At 40.8% G+C, this 19,446-nt stretch overlaps 1 long non-coding RNA gene across 1 annotated transcript; it reads left to right on the forward strand.

Annotated features, from left to right (window-relative positions):
* The first annotated feature begins 9,832 nt into the window (after positions 1-9,832).
* LOC134346219 (uncharacterized) lies at positions 9,833-18,271 on the forward strand. The gene is made up of 3 exons (XR_010017870.1): positions 9,833-9,978; positions 16,902-17,003; positions 17,958-18,271. It is a non-coding gene; the product is annotated as an uncharacterized LOC134346219 (long non-coding RNA).
* Positions 18,272-19,446: the final 1,175 nt, after the last annotated feature.

Raw genomic sequence — 19,446 nt, forward strand, 5'->3', positions numbered from 1 at the left:
ATGCATCCACGATTTCCAGAGCCACCTCCTTAAGTACCCTGGGATGCAGACCATCAGGCCCTGGGGATTTATCAACCTTCAGTCCCATCAGTTACCCAACACCATTTTGTGCCTGATGCGAATTTCCTTCAGTTCCTCTGTTACCCTAGGTCCTCTGGCCACTATTACATCTGGGAGCTTGCTTGTGTCTTCCCTAGTGAAGACAGATCCAAAGTACCTGTTCAGCACGTCTGCCATTTCCTTGTTTCCCATAATAATTTTGCCCGTTTCTGGCCTCAAGGGCCCAGCTTTGGTCTTAACTGATTTTTTCCTCTTCACATACCTAAAGAAGCTTTTACTATCCTCCTTTATATTTTTGGCTAGCTTACTTTCGTACCTCATCTTTTCCCCCCATATTGCCTTTTTAGTTATCTTCTGTTGCTCCTTAAAAGGAGGTCCCCAACCTCCAGGCCACTGACTGATACCGATCTGCAAAGCATGCAGTGGTGCAACGGTAGCCGGGACGCACCCAGCGCATCATTAAGAAAAAAGCCAAAATAAACAAGCTAATTAATTAGGTACTGCCTGGCACGTAAATGTCGGCCCAGGTCAGAGGTGACACAATCGGCAATCGCCTCTAATCTGGGCCGACATTTACGTGCTGGGCGGCACCTATTTAATTAGCTTGTTTATTTCAGCTTTTTTCTTAAAGATGTGCTGGGTGTATCCCAGCTACTGCTGCATTCTCCGCGGCAATGTATAGGTCTGCGGCCCTGGGGTTAGGGTGGTGGGACACTAGGGTGTCATCTCATCATCGTCTGTTTCCATCAGGGCAGGCAGGTCATCTTCTTCTATGTCTGCCTGCCTCAATGTCAAAGGTCGAGGTTCGTCGTCTGCTGTGGCTGATCTGGAAGGCTTGAAAAACAACAGTATGCTTGACTGCTTAGCCTCGCACATTTTTCTATCATCTCACGCAGTTGCTTCATGTTCAGTTCCTGGATGACTTCACTTTCAGTCCGTTCACTACTGCATTCGGTTTCGATTGTTATCCTTTCCTCTTCCAATTGCATCAGCTCTTCATCTATCAGTTCTTGGTCATGGGATGCCAAAACCTCTTCAACATCATCTTCGTTAACTTCCACAAGCTAAACTCACTTTGTCCTTACTTCGTTCACCACGATCGAAAGGCTTAATTATGTCTAGTTTTACACTAAGTGTGACACTTTGACGAGCTCTTTTAGGCGTTTCCAATACCTTAGAACTCATCTTGCAAATGGATGCTCAAAATAAATCGACATAAAGCACAGATGCTCACAGGCATGTGTTTAAGCAATGCTGTTCCAGGGAACAGACAACATATTGAGGAACCTTTCCCACCTCCGTCTACCCTTGTGTTTACAGACAGCAGACAACATATTCAGAAACTCTTCCCACCTCCGTCTACCCCTGTGTTTCCAGAGAACAGACAACATATTCAGGAACCTTTCCCACCTCCATCTACCCCTGTGTTTCCAGAGAACAGACAACATATTCAGGAACCTTTCCCACCTCCGTCTACCCTTGGGTTGAAGATACAAAAGCTTGAAAGAGTGAACCATTAGATTCAAGGACAGACTCTTGAATGGACCTGTCATATGCTGAAGATGAATTCCTTATTGCCCAACCTGTCTATGGCCCTTGCTCTTCACTTGTTTACCAGCACAGCACTTGTTTATTTATTTGTTTATTGAATTAGAACCCTTCTAGTCTTCGAGCCATGCTGCCCATTTATGCTGCCCTGATTTAATCCTTGCCTAATCATGAGACAATTTATAATGATCAATTAACCTACCAACCAGTTAGTCTTCATACTGTGGGAGGAAACCGGAGCACCCGGACGAAACTCACACGGTCATACAAACTCCTTACAGGCAGTGGTGGAAATTGAACTCGAGTCACTGGTAGTGTAAAGCATGGTGCTAACCACTTTCCGTGCTACCCCAACTTTCTCTGACACTGTTCCACTATATTCTGCATTCTGTTTTCAGTTTACTACCCTTCGGAGATAATCAATACCCTTCAGGGACTGTCTGCCTGGTGTCAGTGGTCACGTAACCAGGACTTGTGATATGCATCAGCTGCTGATATGACCATCCACCACCTGCTCCTCTTGCTTCATGTGATCCTGATCGGGGGGGGGCGGGGGCTAAGTAGATACTACACCTTGTCCAAGGGTGACCTACAGGCTAGCAGAGAGAGGGAGTATGAGACACCTCCTTCGGTAGAGACATATCTTCACTCTGCCACCTAAAGTTACAATAAGAAATATAAAATAATAAATAAATAATGCAAAAGGGGTGCAAAATATTGAAGTAGTGTTCATGGGTTCATGGACCGTTCCGAAATCTGATGGCTGAGAGGAAAAATCTTTTCCTAAAACATTTGTTGTTAATCAGGTAAAAGGGCATGGAATTGAGAGTATACACATTGTCCAGAGAAATTCTCCAGATGCTGGAAATCCAAAGCAACACACACAAAAAGCTGGAGGAATCAGAATCAGGTTTATTTTCACCAGCATGTGTCATGAAATTTGTTAACTTAGCAGCAGCGGTTCAGTGCAATACATAATATAGAAGAAAAAAAAATAATAAATAGTATATCAATTACAGAATACGTATATTGAATAGATTTAAAAATCATGCAAAAAGCAGAAATAATATATATTAAAAAATCGAGGTAGTGTTCAAGGGTTCAATGTCCATTTAGGAATTTGATGATAGAGGGGAAGAAGCTGTTCCTGAATCGCTGAGTGTGTGCCTTTAGGTTTCTGTAGCTCCTACTTGATGGTAACAGTGAGAAAAGGGCATGTCCTGGCACAGAAGGCATTGAGTTCATCTGGTGGTGAAGCATTGCTGCCATTCATGCTATTGGGTTTCAATTCAGGAAGTAATGTCTTGCAGTCCCTGCCAGAGTTGTTGTACATCCAAACTCAGCAGGTCAGGCGGCATCTATGGAAAGGAATAAACAGTCGATGTTTTAGACCGTGACCCTCCATCAAGACTGGAAATGATGGAGGAAGACATCCAAATAAAAAGGTGGGGAGAGGGGAAAGAGGCCATCTGGAAAGTGCTAAGTGAAGTCAGGTGGGTGGGAGAGGTAAATGTGTAGAGAAGAAAGAATCTGATTGGAGAGGAGAGTGGTCTATAGGAGAAAGGGAAGAATGAGGGGACCCAGGAGGGAGGGGTGATAGGCATGTGAGAAGAGGCAAGAGGCCAGAGTGGAGAATAGAGAAACAGTGGAGGGGAAGGGAACTTCTCTTTACCGGAAGGAGACATCGATAGTCATGCCATCAGGTTGGAGGCTACCCAAAGTTCAAAGTAAAATTTATTATTAGTGTACTTATATATCATCACATACAACCCTGAGATTCTTTTCTCAGGGGTGTACTTAACAAATCTGTAGAACAGTAACTGTAAACTGTAAACAAACTGTGCAAATGCAGATATAAATAAATAGCAATAAATAACAAGCATGAAATAACAATACAACAGAGTCTTTAACTGAGTGTAGTTACTCCTTTAGTTCAAGAGTCTGATGATTGAGGGGTAGTAACTGTTCTTTAACCTGGTGGTGCAAGTCCTGAGGCTCTTGTACCTTCTACCTGATGGCAGCAGCTAGAAAAGAGCATGGCCTGGGTGGTGAGGGTCTATGATGATGGATGCTGCTTTTCTACAGCAATGTTTCATGTAGATGTGCTCAATGGTTGGGTGGGCTTTACCCGTGATGTACTGGGCCAAATCCACTACCTTTGTAGGATTTTCTACTCAAAGGAATTGGTGTTCCCATACTGGGCTGTAATACAGCCAGTCAGCATACTTTCCACCACACAGCTATAGAAGTTTGCCAAGGTTTTTGATGACAGGCTGACCTCAGTAGACTCCTGAGGAAGTTGAGGCACTGTCGTGCTTTCTTTGCAATGATATTTATATGATTGGTCCAGGACAGATCCTCTGAGATGGTGACACTCAGGAATATAAAGTTACTGACCTTTGCCACCTCTGATTCCCTGATGATAACAGGCTCATTGACCTCTGGTTTCCCTCTCCTGAAGTCTACAATCAGTTCCTTGGTCTTATTGACATTAAGTGAGAGGTTGTTGTTATTACACCACTCAGCCAAGTTTTCAATATCCCTCCTGTATGCTGATTCATCACCCCCTTTGATACAGCGCACGACAGTGGTGTATCAGCAAACTTGTATATGGTGTTGGAGCTGTTCTTAGCCACACAGTCATAGGTGTAAAGTGAACAGAGTAGGGGGACTAAGCACACAGCCCTGCAGTGCTCCTGTGCTGATGGAGATTGTGGAGATGTTTTTGCCAATCCAAACTAACTGGGGTCTACAAGTGAGGAAATCCAGGATTCAATTGCACAAGGGGGTATTGAGGCCCAGGTCTTGGAGTTTACATATTCATTCTGAGGGGATGATTAGTTTAAATACCGAGCTATAATCAATAAAGAGCATCCTGATGTATGCATCTTTGCTGTCCAGATGTTCCAGAGTTGGGTGAAAAGCCAACAAGATTTGCTGTGGATCTTTTGCTTCAATAACCAAACTGGAGCGGATCCAAGTTACTATTCGGATAGGAGCTGATTATGCTTCAACACCAGCCTCTCAAAACACTTCATCACTGTGGATGCAAATGACAGTGGGGGATAGTCATTTAGACAGGTTACCACGCTCTTCTTGGGCACCGGTACGATTGAAACCTGCTTGAAGCAGGTGGGTACCACACACTGCCGGAGTGAGAGGATGAAGATATCCCTGGATATCTGGACACAATAGATGACCCCAGCTGATTTGCAGGTGAAGTGCTTCCCCCTCCTGGAAGGACTGCTTGGGGCCCTGAATGGAGGTGAGGGAGGAGGTGTACGGGCAGGTATAGCACTTATGGTCAAGGGAATCACAGAGGGAATGATCCCTGTGGAAAGTGGGGGGGGGCGGGGGTTAGGTAAAAATATATTTAGTGGTAGGATCCCTTTAGAAATGTGAAGGATGCAGAGGATAATGTGTTGGATGCAGCGGCTGATGGGCTGGTAGGTGAGGAAGGACAAAAGGAACTCTGTAACTATTAAAGCAACGTGAAGATGGGATGAGCGCGGATGTTCAGAAAATGGAGGAGATGCAGGTGAGGATAGCATCATCACTGAAGGAGGGAAGCCCTGTTCCTTGAAGAAGGAGGATGTCTCTGATGTCCTGGAATGGAAAGCTGCATCCTGGGAACAGATGTAGCGGAAGCGAAGGAACTGATAAAAGGAAATAACATTTTTACAGGAGATAGGGTGGGAAGATGACTGTGGGAATTGGTAGGTTTATAAAAGATGTCGGTTGACAGTTTGTCTCCAGTGCTAGAGACAGAGAGATCGAGAAAGGGGAGGGAGGTGTCAGAAATGGACCAAGTGAATTTAAGGGCAGAGTGGTAGTTAGAGGCAAAGTTGATGAAATTGACGAGCTCAGCAACAGTTGCATGAAGCAGCACCAATGCAGTCATCAATGTAATGGAGGAAGAGTTGGGGAGCATTACTGGGGAAGGCTTGGAACATGGGCTGTTCTATGTAGCCACCGAAGATGCAGGCATAGCCGGGGCCCATTTGGGTGCCCATGGCTACCCCTTGAATTTGAAGAAGGCGGAAGGAGCTAAAGGAAAAGTTGCTGAGGTGAGGACCAGTTCTGTCAGATGGAACCAGGTGGTGGTGGAGGGGTCTTGGTTGGTTCTTTTGTCAAGAAAGTAGTGGAGAGCTTTGAGGCCTACTTGATGGTGGATAGAAGTGTATAGGGAATGAATATCCATGATGAGAATGAGGCCGTCATGGTTAGGGAACTGAAAGGTACTGAGGAGATCTGGGCATGAGAAGTGCCGTGGATGTGGGTGGGAAGGGACTGAATCAAGGGGGATAGAATGGAACTGAGGTATGAGAACACAAGTTCAGTGGGGCAGGAGCAGGCAGAGACAATAGACCTACTTGAACAACATACACATAGCGCTGTAAAATTCCAGCAGATCTAACCAACACATTTCTACAGAGCTGAGTAAGGTTCAGAGATTAGTTATCCCCTCCAAGAGATTTACTTACCTTGAAGGAAGAGACTGACCTCGCCAGCTCTTCCAGAGTGATTATTTGATGTCAGCTCTTCCACTTACTATCATCCAGAATCTCCAAAATAGTGTAGAGAAGTTCTTGTGGACTCATTGTTCAGTAGCCTTCATTCTGCAGAGGTCACATTAAAAGATTTGCAGAACATTAACATATCACAGTGTGAGGCTACGTCCACACTATGCCAGATAATTTTGAAAATGAAGCTTTTTCTCTTCATTTTGACCTTCCGTCCACACTGAAACGGCGTTTTCAGCCCCTGAAAATGGAGATTTTCAGAAACGGTCTCCAGAGTGAATAAATCTGAAAACGCCTAATATCCGTTGCAGTGTGTACGGGGTAACCTGAGCTTTTTAAAACCGCTGTCATGACGTGCCGGGACAGATGGCGACAGCGTGGCATTTCATTGTTTTCTTATTATTATTCTTATTATTATTATTACTACTTTATTGTCACCAAACAATTGATACTAGAGCGTACAATCATCACAGCGATATTTGATTCTACGCTTCGCAGAACCTAACAATTTCAGAACAGACGGCAACGAGACTGAAGCCAAAAGAGTTAGAAGTGTACTCACCAAATACTTTGACCCATAGCTTACTGAGTAAATAAGTATACTCACTTTGCCCTGTTTTCTGTCCTTGCTTGTATGAAGGTGGTTTACCTATTTATGCAAGTACTTCTCTGACAATAGATGTGTAACAGCCTAATGTAACATTGTATGGAAATACAAGATAACGCTGATGCAGACGTTTTATACATTTAACAAGGTGCTTTATTAATGCAACAGAGTTAGTCAGTTTTTCGGTGTTTGTCGTCAGCCGGGTCATACTGTCCGTGAACTCCCTGTCGGTTGCCTCCTTACACTCCAGTATTTGTTTTTTTTAGTTTTAAGTCCTCCTGCGCGAGAGCCAAGAACAATTCCTTTAAAATTCTTTTTTGCTTTTTCTTTGTACATATATTTTATTGTGAATAAAGTTTAATTTAGAAATAAAAAAGACAACAGTATTTGAATATTCAGTAAACATGAGGAAATCTGCAGATGCTGGAATTTCGAGCAACACACATAAAAGTACCCCATCTGTTATTTATTTATATACACATATTCTTTTTCTCTCTCTCCTTTTTCTCCCTCTGTCCCTCTCACTATACCTCTTGCCCATCCTCTGGGTTTTCCCCCCCTCCCCTTTTTCTTTCTCCCCGGACCTCCTGTCCCATGATCCTCTCATATCCCTTTTGCCAATCACCTGTCCAGCTCTTGGCTCCATCCCTCCCCCTCCTGTCTTCTCCTATCATTTCGGATCTCCCCCTCCCCCTCCCACTTTCAAATCTCTTACTAGCTCTTCTTTCAGTTAGTCCTGACGAAGGGTCTCGGCCCGAAACATCGACTGTACCTCTTCCTAGAGATGCTGCCTGGCCTGCTGCGTTCACCAGCAACTTTTATTTGAATATTCGGTGTTAGGATGTGAGTTAAGATGAGCTGGGATGTCAGTTAAGATGTGCTCCCAGTATAAATATGTAATCTTGTGTAACCATTTGGCAGTACCCAAAATATTGAAGTTAATTTGGCAGTTGTAATGATTAAAATTGTTTAATCACCTGCTGTTACCTTTGTGTTCCAGAAGTCTAAAAACTCAAGGTACTTTGAGATCAGGGAGATTCTTCCACCAACTTCTAACCCCAGATTTCCTCTGTGGGTCTGATTGTACTGAAAAAGCCATTACATCGACAACTCCAGTCTCAATGTGGCTTATTCAAAGTCACAACACAGCATGATAAATTAGTCTCCTCGTTCAATGTATGTCCCGCAATTGATTTGATGAAATGAGCCCAAATAAATGTTGTTTTTAATTGTAGTCAGCTTTCCCATGATGCCACTTGAGAGGAACAGCAGGCCTCTTCGTGAAGAAAGGTTGAACTACAGTGCAAACTTAAAACTGGGAAAGGAAACCCAATCAAAGTGCCTAATCACCTTCATGACACGATGACATGTTCAGCAAGAGTTCAGTGAAATGCCCACATACATGTTGCTGTGTATATGGCCTGTTTACACAACTAAGTTATTAATAAAAACGCGGGAGACAGTGCTGCAGCTCCGACTGTGTCTCTTGATCTCCCGTGTTTTTATTAATGACGTAGTTGTGTACACAGGCCACACAACCCGACCCTGGCTGTGCGCCCGCTTCCTTTCAAACTCGCAGCCTCGCTCTGCCTCCTTCTCCCGCTCCTTGGCTCGTTCCTTGTGCTCTTCTTCCGAGTGTCGTTATCAATTCAAACATGGTATTCTGATATGATGTAAGTTCATTTAGTTCGTCGCCAATTTGTTGTGTATGTGGCCTGTTTACACAACAATGTTATTAATAAAAACTTTGGAGACAGCAACTAAGTTTCATGGTTCTTTACAGGTAGAGTCAGAACTCGGCACACACGTACAGATCAATACACACCTAATAGCTCATGCTCAATATATGCCTAATAGCGCATTCAATGATGTGCTACTAAAACATAAAGTAGTCCCTTATTATACTGTAGACTATATGGTACACATGCATATGTGAATACACACACACACACACTCACACACACACACACACACACACACACACACACACAGAAACATTTAGAGGAAAGTAAGATTTTGAACTTGTATTTATTTTTTAAAATATTTCCCTCCAGCCGTAGGTTCAGATAATAAGTATCATCAGGAGCAGTGCCTCTAAAAGGCGGCATCCATCGTTAAGGACCCCCATTACCCAGGACATCCCCTCTTCTCATTTCTACCATCAGGGAGGAGGTACAAGAGCCTCAAGGCACATACTTAATGATTCAGGAACAGCGTCTTCCCCGCCACCATCAGATTTCTGAATGGACATTGAACCCACGAACTCTACCGCACTAAATGGTTTACTCTTTTTGTGCTACTTATTTATTTTAACTTTTTAAATATATATACTTCTTACTGTAATTTATAGTTATTATTATATATTGTAATGTACTGTTGCCACATAATGACAAATATCATGGCAATTATTAGTGATACTAAACCTGAATCTGATTCTGTCCCAGTTGCCATCTTGATTCTCTGTGATCTATTCATAGTTCCTTTTTATTTTATATACATTATCAAATATAACTATAGTATTTGATGTCATACATTTTTTTCCTGTGTTAAAAATAATTCAAAGTATTCAGGACATGCTTGAACTTTTTTTTCAGGCTTCTAAATGCAGGAGCCTGCTTCCAATAAGTAAGATACAGTTTATTTTATCAACCTACGGCAAAATATCCACATATTCAGAAAAATGCACAGTCTGCACAACAAAGCATAAAACAAAAGTGAATTTTGCCTTTCTATTTATTCACTGAACTGCTTATAAATCATTAAGCCAAAGTTCAAAGCTCATTGACTAAAGCCAATTAAAACTTTTCCTAACTTCACTTCTCAAAGAGAGTTTTGTTTGTGTTTTTAGCGCTGGAAATAGTTACATTCCGACACGTCTCATTAGTGGGACAGAAGCATGATCCAGGGACCAGCTGCTTGCGCTTATGCCGGCCGGTTTAGCGAGCAGAGCGGCGGACACCCCTGCTGAAATCTGGAGGAAAACACACAGAGGATGCAGAGGGGGATCACAAAGGTGAGGAAAGAGGACCGGGTCGAGACAACAGAGACTTATGGAGAAGAGGAGTTCAGTGGGTAATAAAATGGACGAGTTCACGGCACTAGCCAGGCGTCAGAGAACATTTCGGGAGTGCAGTGTTATGTGTTTCACTGGAACGGGGCTGCACGAGGACATACCCGATCAAAGCTCTTCCATGGATGGCTTCCAGACCGTTCAGGCTGACCGGAAGTGCACTGAGAGCGGTAAGTGTAAAGGAGTTGGGTGCTTACTGATCTGGTTCATTTCAGATGGTGCAATCTGGGTCATATTACGATCGAGGAACGTGTTTGCAGACTGGATATTGAACTTTTTACTGTTGGACTTCGGCCATTGAACTTGCAGCTCCTCCCGTGGAGGGTCAGACACCCTGAGCCAATAGACTGGTCCTGGACTTATTTTCCATCTGGCATAGTTTGCATTTTGCTGTTTGATTGTTTGTGGTTTTTGTATTGCTATATTTATGCTCTATTCTTGGTTGGTGCGGCTGTAATGAAACCCAATTTCCCTCGGGATCAATAAAGAATATCTATCTATCTATCTATCTATCTAAAAACTGGGCTGTAATTACTAGTTTATGCCCGCAAATGTTATACTTTTCAATCACTGGAAATAACTTCTTGCCAGTTAGCCTTCTTGTTCCCCTTAAAAACTGAAATCAAACTTGATAAATTGGATTAGTGTACATAGGCACATAATGGATGATATGATGGGCTGAAGGATTTTTCCATACTCCATAAGTTTCCTCCGATCTTTTATATTCAGTCTTCAAATTCCTGTATTTTTTATTCATTACTGAAGTCATTCTAGTCAATCTCCACTGCACTTTCCCAAGGCCACCACATTTTTACTAATGTGTGGTACTCAGAAAATTTGCTTTGGTCTTACCAGAAATTTGCTTAGCATCAGCACTCCCTCTTTTGTTTTGCCTTGCTGTACCCTGGATTCAATGGCTGGGATATCATGAGTATCTTCAACTATTTTTTGAAAAGTCTGTCCATGAATTTTAATTATCTGTGTGCGAGGTGTTACCAAGATTCACAGGACTTCCATCAAATCTTGATTTTCACCTTCAGAAAGTTCTTTTAGGTCCAAAACAGATTACTTCAATTTTGCTTCAATTTAGACAATTTTTCAATAACTTTTTGAAATTTGGAATAAGCCGGTACTGCATTAAGTGCCCTCTCTCTTTTTGTCATTTGAAGTTAGGTGCAGGGCTTTCCTTTCATCATTAAATTATTTTATGAATATACTGAATAAATATATTTCCTATAATATTCAAGATTTGCTCCCACTTCCCTATCAATATTTTCTCTCCTGCAATAATGGTTTGAACCTCCACAACTTTGGAATTCACATATACCAACAGCAAATTTAACTCAGTTAAAAATGGAATTGTGAGAATGTAGGCTGTTCCTTAGCAACCTGCAGATAAAGGAAATGTTTGCACAAACAGAAGGCCAGCTGGATAAAACATACTTCCACAGCACCAGTGATAATGAAATTATTGACAATATAGTCAGGATTAATCTGATGGCTCTCAGGAGAAAATATACTTTTCAGTTATTATTCATCTTATTTCAGGATGAAGTGTTGATATGGATTGTAACAGAAGTGTTGCTGAGTATTTCAAAATGGCAATCTGAGGCCTTCAGGGGAAAGCACAACTTTTTGGTTTGCAAGTCAAAGGAGACTGGAAACTGATGAAGGGTCTTTGATATGAAACCCCAGCTCTATTTCTCTTTATGTAGGCATTATTCAACCTGCATTTTGTGTTTATATTTTCAGATTCCCAGTATATTCAGTTTAAAATCATTTCTTTTCTCACCTTTCTCTTCAGCCTCACACGAAAGAAGCAAGTTCTGACCAGTCGACTGGAATATTCAGTGGATTCTGGTTAATTGGGATACATTGGGACCAGTAGATTTTGACCCAATTAAGTGGATGCCCCAATATACATATATATATTTTGGGATAGCTGATGGTTTAGTGGCAACAGCACTGGACTTCGAGGTGGATGGGCCTGAGTTCGAATCTGGCTGGGTCCCAGCCTGAGCAGCAGCAGTATCTGTGCGAAGGAAGGCCTGGCAATCTGCTTCCGTGTCTTGCCACAAAAACCCTATGGACAACTACACTATCCATAGGGTCACCATGAATTGCAACTCAACGGCACACAACAACAACATTTTATATACAGTATATAAAAAGATATTATAAAGACAAACTACCATTTAACTTAGTAACAAATGATGTATTTAAATGAAATACAGAACAGATTAGAGCACTATCAATACTACAACTGTACTATAAAACCGTGTGTTATTTCCCAGTAGTTCATCCCATGTACGCTGCCGTGTTCTTTGGATTGACAGTAAGTAAACAAAATCAGTGCAAACCCCTAGTAAGGGTAATGGACTGCCTTCCTACGATGCTCTTGATGAATGCATCCTCCAAATCTTCATTTTCATTGTAACTTTCAAGATGATTGTCAATACCTTCAAATTCTTTGTAGTCCCTAACTTGTTGAAATAGTGAAATTGTTTCATTTTCACTCCCAGCTTTTTCTGGCATTTCCAAGCCCGAATGTTTCAAATATCAGCGAGCAAAACAGTTCTGAATTGTCTTACTGGTTACTTCTTGCCACTATCAGTGACAAAAGTCACTGCTTTTTGATCACAAACATAAGCAACTAACACTACTTAGAAACTGTTCACTCTAAGCACGACAACACACATAAAATGCTGGAGGAACTCAGCAGGCCAGGCAGCATCTATCGAAAAGAGTACTGTTGATGTTTCCGGCAAAGACCCTTCGGCAGGACTCATTCAAAGAGTCTTGGCCCAAAGTGTCAACTGTACTCTTTTCCATAGATGCTGCCTGGCCTGCTGAGTTCCACCAGCATTTTGTGTGTGTTGCTTTGATTTCCAGCATCTGCAGATTTTCTTTTGTTTGCTCTAGCACGATGTAGTGTCGAGAAGCCACACAAGTGCATGCGTCTGACGCTAGTTAGAAACTGTTCGGCAACAGTTTCCTGCCCACATGAAGCAGTCCAGTGTCCCAAATAAACAAAAGGAATCCCAGCTATATTTTCAAATAGTTTTTGTTCTTTCAGAGTTGTCCCAAATAAGTAGCTGCCCTGATTAACCCAATGGCCCAATCAATTGTACTTGGAAATATCAGTCATGGTAAATATCACTTGCACATAGTGTCACTGTCCAACATTGGAATGTCTGATGAGGTCTAGTGCTAGTTTCAATGTAATGCATTTGAAAAATATTGTTCTCAGTCTTTTGCATTGGGTTGAATTACTGACCCCCAACACATGATCAGATCTCACAATTAATAATACATGTCAGCCTTTTAAAACAAATGAGAATTATAGATTGCTAATGCTTAGCATACCCAAAAACATATTGGGTGGAATAAAACCTTTCATTATTTTCATGTTTATGTGGGGTAAACAGATGATTTTATTAACACATTTGCATTTGAACAGATGGTTCGGTCTATTTTTGAGGAAGTAGATGAATGCCTGTTTGTATTCCCCTGTGCTTTGGTAACAAACAGTGCAGCATCCAATGTTATATAGATAAATATACACGGTGATTATAATTAATATTTAATATTAATTTATGAGATTGCATTAGATGGAATAAAGTGGCATCTACTTAAGATATATTCTGAGAGATGAGACACTCTGAGTCAATATAATGCAAATCATTAATTTCACTTATTATTAATGACTGTTCAAAGTCATTACCAAGACTTTACTTTAACTAAAATCGTGCTTTAAATGAGAAATAATCTTACATCAAAACTCTACCTTAATTGACATGTCTTCATACAAAGAATAGGATTATGAATGCCTTTTCTCTTTCGCTGCTGACTTACACTCATTGAATAATATCTGGAATTCATTCATTCATAGCTTGTCACACCAGACAGTCAGCCATTCTTGTCTGGCGTGTAATGTCAGGACTGGTCTCCTTTCGGATTAACCGGGTCACGGTATGAACGTTCCTGACTCGACCCTTGTTTTTTTTTATGAGGCCGAGTGTCTAGCTCGATGCTCAACCCCGCACAGATGGAAAGCATGCTCGGGGGTGGGGGGGGGAGGGGCGACTGGGTTCGAACTCGGGAACCTTCGCTCCGAAGTCCGGCGCTGAAGCCACTGTGCCACCAGCCTGGAATAATTATTCATGATGGTGCACTTTTCCTTCCCTGAATTTTAGCTTACTTTTATTTTTCGCTGACATTGACTTCAAAGTTCAAAGTATATTTATTGTCAAAGTATGTATACTATATACAACCTTGAATTTCTTCTCCTTGTAGACAGACACAAAACAAAGAAACCCAATAGAACCCATTAAAAAGAAGACCATTAAACAGCCAATGTGCAAAAAAGAGAACAAATCAGGCAAACAATTAAAAGTAAGCAAATAACATTCAGAACTAAAGTTCATGAAAGTGAGTTCACAACCACGAAGCCAGTCACAGCTGATCCAGAAACCCATTCATTGCAGGCCATAGCCTTAATTCAGCGTTGAAACAAATAAACCTTGCTGAGCACTCTACAGATACGTCTGTCTGAATGCCGATCGCTTAACAGAATCTGAACAGATTATCAATGGAGACATATTGCATGGCTCTGATCCAGTAGTTGGTCATCACCCTCACAAAACAACACACAATTTGAGGAAAATAAAACATAGAATACCTTATTTGGCCTCTGCCTCCCAATCAACCACTGACCCCATTTCCTCATCAGCATCCATCCTCATTATTCCCCAACCACAGGTTGTCTATTTCATTAGCAACATATAGAAAATGCAGGAGGAACTGGACAAGCTGGGCAGCATCTATGGAGGGAAATACAGCGTTTAGTGCATGTGGCTCAAAAATTTTTCTTAAATCATAGAATTCATAGAACTAAACAGCACAGAAATGGGGCCTTTCAGTCCATCTCACCCATGCTGACTGTGATATCAATCGAGCCTAGTGCCATTTATGTACACTCAGTTAATCTCTCTCCACTCCATTCCTCTCCAAAATGCCATTTTAAATATTGCCATTATGCCTGCCTTTTCCCCCTCCTCTAGCAGCTCATTCCAGATATTGACCAACCTCTGCATGTAAAACTTACTCCTCAGATCTCCTTTAAATTTCTCCACTCTTCGCCTGTTCTAGATTCCTCTGGCCTGGGGGAAAAAAAGGATTTTTATTACTTATCACTGGGCATATCTACATGAAACATTGTTGCAAGAAAGCAGCATCCATCATCAGGGACCCCCACCACACAGGACATGCTCTCTTCTCACTGCTGCCATCAGGGAAAAGCTACAGGAGTCTCAAGACTCACACTACCAGGTTCAGGAACAGTTATTACCCCTTAACCATCAAGCTCTTGAACCAGAGGGGATAACTTGGAAGTGGGTACAGTGTTTGGAAGGAGGTAAAGTGCTTGGAAGTAGGTAAAGAGATGTCAGGGATAAGTTTTTTACACAGAGAGAGGTGAGTGTGTGGAATGGGCTTGGGTCTTTTAAGAGACTCCTGGATAGGTACATGGAGCTTAGAAAAATAGAGGGTTATGGGTAACCCTAGGTAATTTCTAAAGTAAGTACATGTTCGGCACAGCATTGTGGGCCATAGGACCTGTATTGTTGTGGTTGCAGCAAGCTGAGAGTAGAATCTCAGTCAAGTTTGGTATCACTGGCACATGCCATGAAATTTGTTGTTTTGCAGCAGCAGTACAGTTCAATACATAATAAAAGGAGCTATAAATTACAATAAGAAATATATACAGTGGACTCCCATTAATAGGGACATATCGGGACCAGTACATTTTGTCCCAATTAGCTGAAGTTTCATGGAAATAGTTAAAAAGACAAACTACCATTTAACTGAGTAACAAGTTATGTATTTAAATGAAATACAGAACAAATTAGAACATTACCAATACTACAACTGTACTGTAAAACTGTGTATTAGTCCTAATGGTTATCAACGGAGGAATTAATCCAGTGTATGTTGCCACGTTCTCTAGATTGACTGTAAATGAACAAAATCAACACAGATACCAAGTGCAGATAATGAACTGTATTCAAACAATGCTATCAACAATTGCATCCTCCAAATCTTCATTTTCGTTGTAACATTCAAGATGATTGCCAATACCTTCACTTTATTTTTCCAAACTTATTGAAGTAGCAAATTTGTTTCATTTCCACTCCCCACCATTTCTGGCATCTTCAAGTCTGAATGCATGAAACCGTAGAGAATTAGAAGTTCTGAATTATCTTACTGCTTATTTCTCATCAACTGCCAGTGACAAAAGTCATTGCTTTTTTGTGCACAAGCACGCACAGCTGACATGATTTTAAAGCTGTTCACTCTATGCATGGTGTAGTGTTTAACAGCCACACAAGCAGACTCGTGTCTACCACTAGTAAGAAACTCTTTGGCAACAGTCTTGATCTCCAATTAAATGGCATAGTGTCCCAAATAAATGAAGGGAATTCTAGCTATTTTCTCAATCAGTTTTTGTTCTTCCAGTTGTCCCAAATAAATGTCTGCCCCCAATTAACCTATGGCCCGATTGACAGGATCCACTGTATGCATGAAAAATTAAATTATATAAGTAGTGCAAAAGGAGAACAAGAAAAAAAATACTGAGGTGGTGTACAAGGGTTCTTTGTCTGTTTAGAACTCTGATGGAAGGATGGAAGAAGCTGATCCTAAATGTTGTGTGTGTGTGTCTTCAGGCTCCTGTACCATCTCCTTGATGATAGCTATGAGACGAGGGCACGTCCTGGGTGACTGTGGTCCTTCGTACTCCAGTGTAGAGCTAGAGTATACAAAAACCATGTGTAAACACTACTCTAGGTGTGGTCCAAACAACGTTTTCAATCCATTTATTATTTTCCTTTGGTAATACTTAAATATTTTTTATTGTACCATAAGAGCCTTAACAAATTCTAGGTCTGTTCAACTTAGTCGGAAATATATCTGGTTGGAGAAGACAAATTACAGCTTAGACCTCTGTTGAAGTAATTTGTTCTGTGATAGCGTCAGCTGAAGGTGCACCAGATAAAGGGAAGAATATTTCTTCTACATGCATTCCATGTTGCAGATTCCACTTCCATGTATGAAGGAAAACTGGGTGAGACAGCAGATGGATGCCAAAATCCAGCAGATTGCCAGCAAGGATTTGTGAAAATCAAAAAAACTGCAGGTACTGAAAATTAGATATATGAGTAGGAAATGCTGGAAGAACTTAGCGCAAGTTTTCTAAAAATGGGTCCAGAGTCCCCAAGGGGTTTGTGGAGAGATTCCAGGGGGCCTGTGAACTTGGATGGGAAAAAATTTACATTCTTATTCTCCCAGACCTCTAACTGAAATTTAGCATTTCCTTCAATTATGAATGTAGGTAACAAACCACAGTAGTAATAGCAGCACCTGGAAATTTTGTCACCAATAGAAATTACAGGTATTTTCATAGCAAATTATAGTTGTTGCAAATATTTCAAAATATCATTTACTAGTTCAAAATTATGGTAGTTATTAGACACGCCACTAGATCGAACATGATTGCAGTCTTCCTGTCTGCGGACGATTGTGCGATGTCATTGGCCAACTATCAGGCAGCCCAGTGCCTAGTAGTCATTCAGCCATCAAGTCACATGTTCTCCCATTTGTGACCCAGACATCTACATTACTCACCATTATTCCCTATCTACAATTGCTTGTTGATCAATGCGTAGAAGGAGGTGAGTCATTTTTATTGTTTGCTAAAGTTTTGCAAAACTGGGCAGTTCAAATGAGAATTCTCAACCCTATCTAAGGACGTGTGGGATTTTGTAATACCATGCAACTCCATCTGTAACAATAGTTGAATTCCAGGAAGGACACGATTTTGAAGCTATTGTTGTAACCTTTCCGTATATCCAAGTATCTAAAAGTCATTTAAAAGTGTCAAAACTTTGGATAAGTTGTAAAACCTGCCTTATTTTACTTACTTGGCATACAAGTTTCTTGAATATTTTAACATTTCGCTTAATTAACATACAGATTACTTACTTCTTTGCAGATTTATCAAAAAAAAACACCATACAAAGATATCGAGTTTCAATAAATGTCAATTCAATCAAATATTTTATTTTGGCTTTATTTATTTTATATTTTGCAGACCCAATTTAAGTTGAAATGTCAAAGAAAAGGAAATATGCTGAAAACTATGTATTATATGGTTTCAAATGCACGAATGGATGTGACAGGACACAAAAGCCCCAGTGTTTTTTTGTGTGGAAAATTTCTTGTGAACGGAAGTCTGAAGCCAGCAAAGTTGAAAGAGCACCTCGTACCTGTCCATCCTGAAAATGCACCTAAAGATGAAGGTTTGTCTTGTGCAAAGAAAGCTCAATTCGAAAAAGTTGGGACACTTCCAAAACTTGCATTTGCCATTTCACAAAAAACTTTTCTTGAAGCATCTAATAAAGTAGCTTACCGGATTGCCAAACAAAAGGTGCCCCCACGCTATTGGAGAGACCTTAGTGAAGCCATGTGCACTGGAAATGGTTGAGCTGGTATGTGCACTGGAACAGAGGAAAAAACTGGAAGAGGTTTCCTTATCAAATAATATTACATGTTCTAAAATAGTTGAAATTTCATTTAACATTTTGAAGCAGGTCATTGAGGAAATGGCAGCCTCGCAATTCCTATTCAGTATGTAAATGGATGAAACTACAGACATCTCTCAATGTAGTCAGCTCCTTGTTTTCGTTTGTAATGCACATGCTGATGCCATCAAAGAATTCTTATTTGGAAACAATAAAGGCCATTGACATTTTGGAAATGGTAAAAAGTTTATTTTTGCCAGGCAAAACTTTAACTGGAAAGAAAAACTTCATACTCTTTGCATAGATAGAGCTCCTGTGCTATTTGGTAATACATCTGCTTTTGCTATTTTAGTGAAAAGAAAGCTTCTCACGTCATCGTCACTCACTGTTTTTTACACAGACACGCAATGGCAATAAAAACTCTTCCAACAGCCCTGCAAAAATTTTTGTCAACAGCCATAAAAGCAATCGATGTTATTAGAATCAAGTCTTTGAATAATCACATTTTTAAAAGACTATGCCAAGAAATGGGTGCAGAATATGAAGTGCTTCTCTACCACACAGAAGTAAGCTGGCTTCCAAGAGGACAAGTCTTAAACTCTTGTTCGAACTAAGGACAGAAGTTTTACTTTTTCTGAAAAAAAACACTCTTGGAACAGTTTTAAAAAAAGGGTTGTATTCTGTGGAAATATATTCTAAACTTTGAGATCTTTTATGTATTTAATCTTATAATGTAACAAAATGGAATCTGTATAATCCCAAAGTGCTTTGCTGAAAACTAAGGCTACGTCCACACTACGCCGGATAATTTTGAAAATGCCAGTTTCGAGTAAAAATGACAGGCGTACACACTAAGCATTTTTCAAAATATCTCTGTCCACACTAACACGGATATTTGGGCGAATCTCCTCCTACGGGGCATGTGCAGGACACACAGAAAACAAGCTAAGAGGGAACGGTATACTTAGTGCACGTTTGTCCAGTTACAGAGCAGAAAAACTTTAAAGGAATTGCTCTTGGCTCTCGCGCAGGAGGACTTAAAACTTAAAAAAAGCAAAT

Source organism: Mobula hypostoma, chromosome 5 (genome assembly GCF_963921235.1).
Source record: "Mobula hypostoma chromosome 5, sMobHyp1.1, whole genome shotgun sequence".
NCBI classification, from domain to species: Eukaryota; Metazoa; Chordata; class Chondrichthyes; order Myliobatiformes; family Myliobatidae; genus Mobula; species Mobula hypostoma.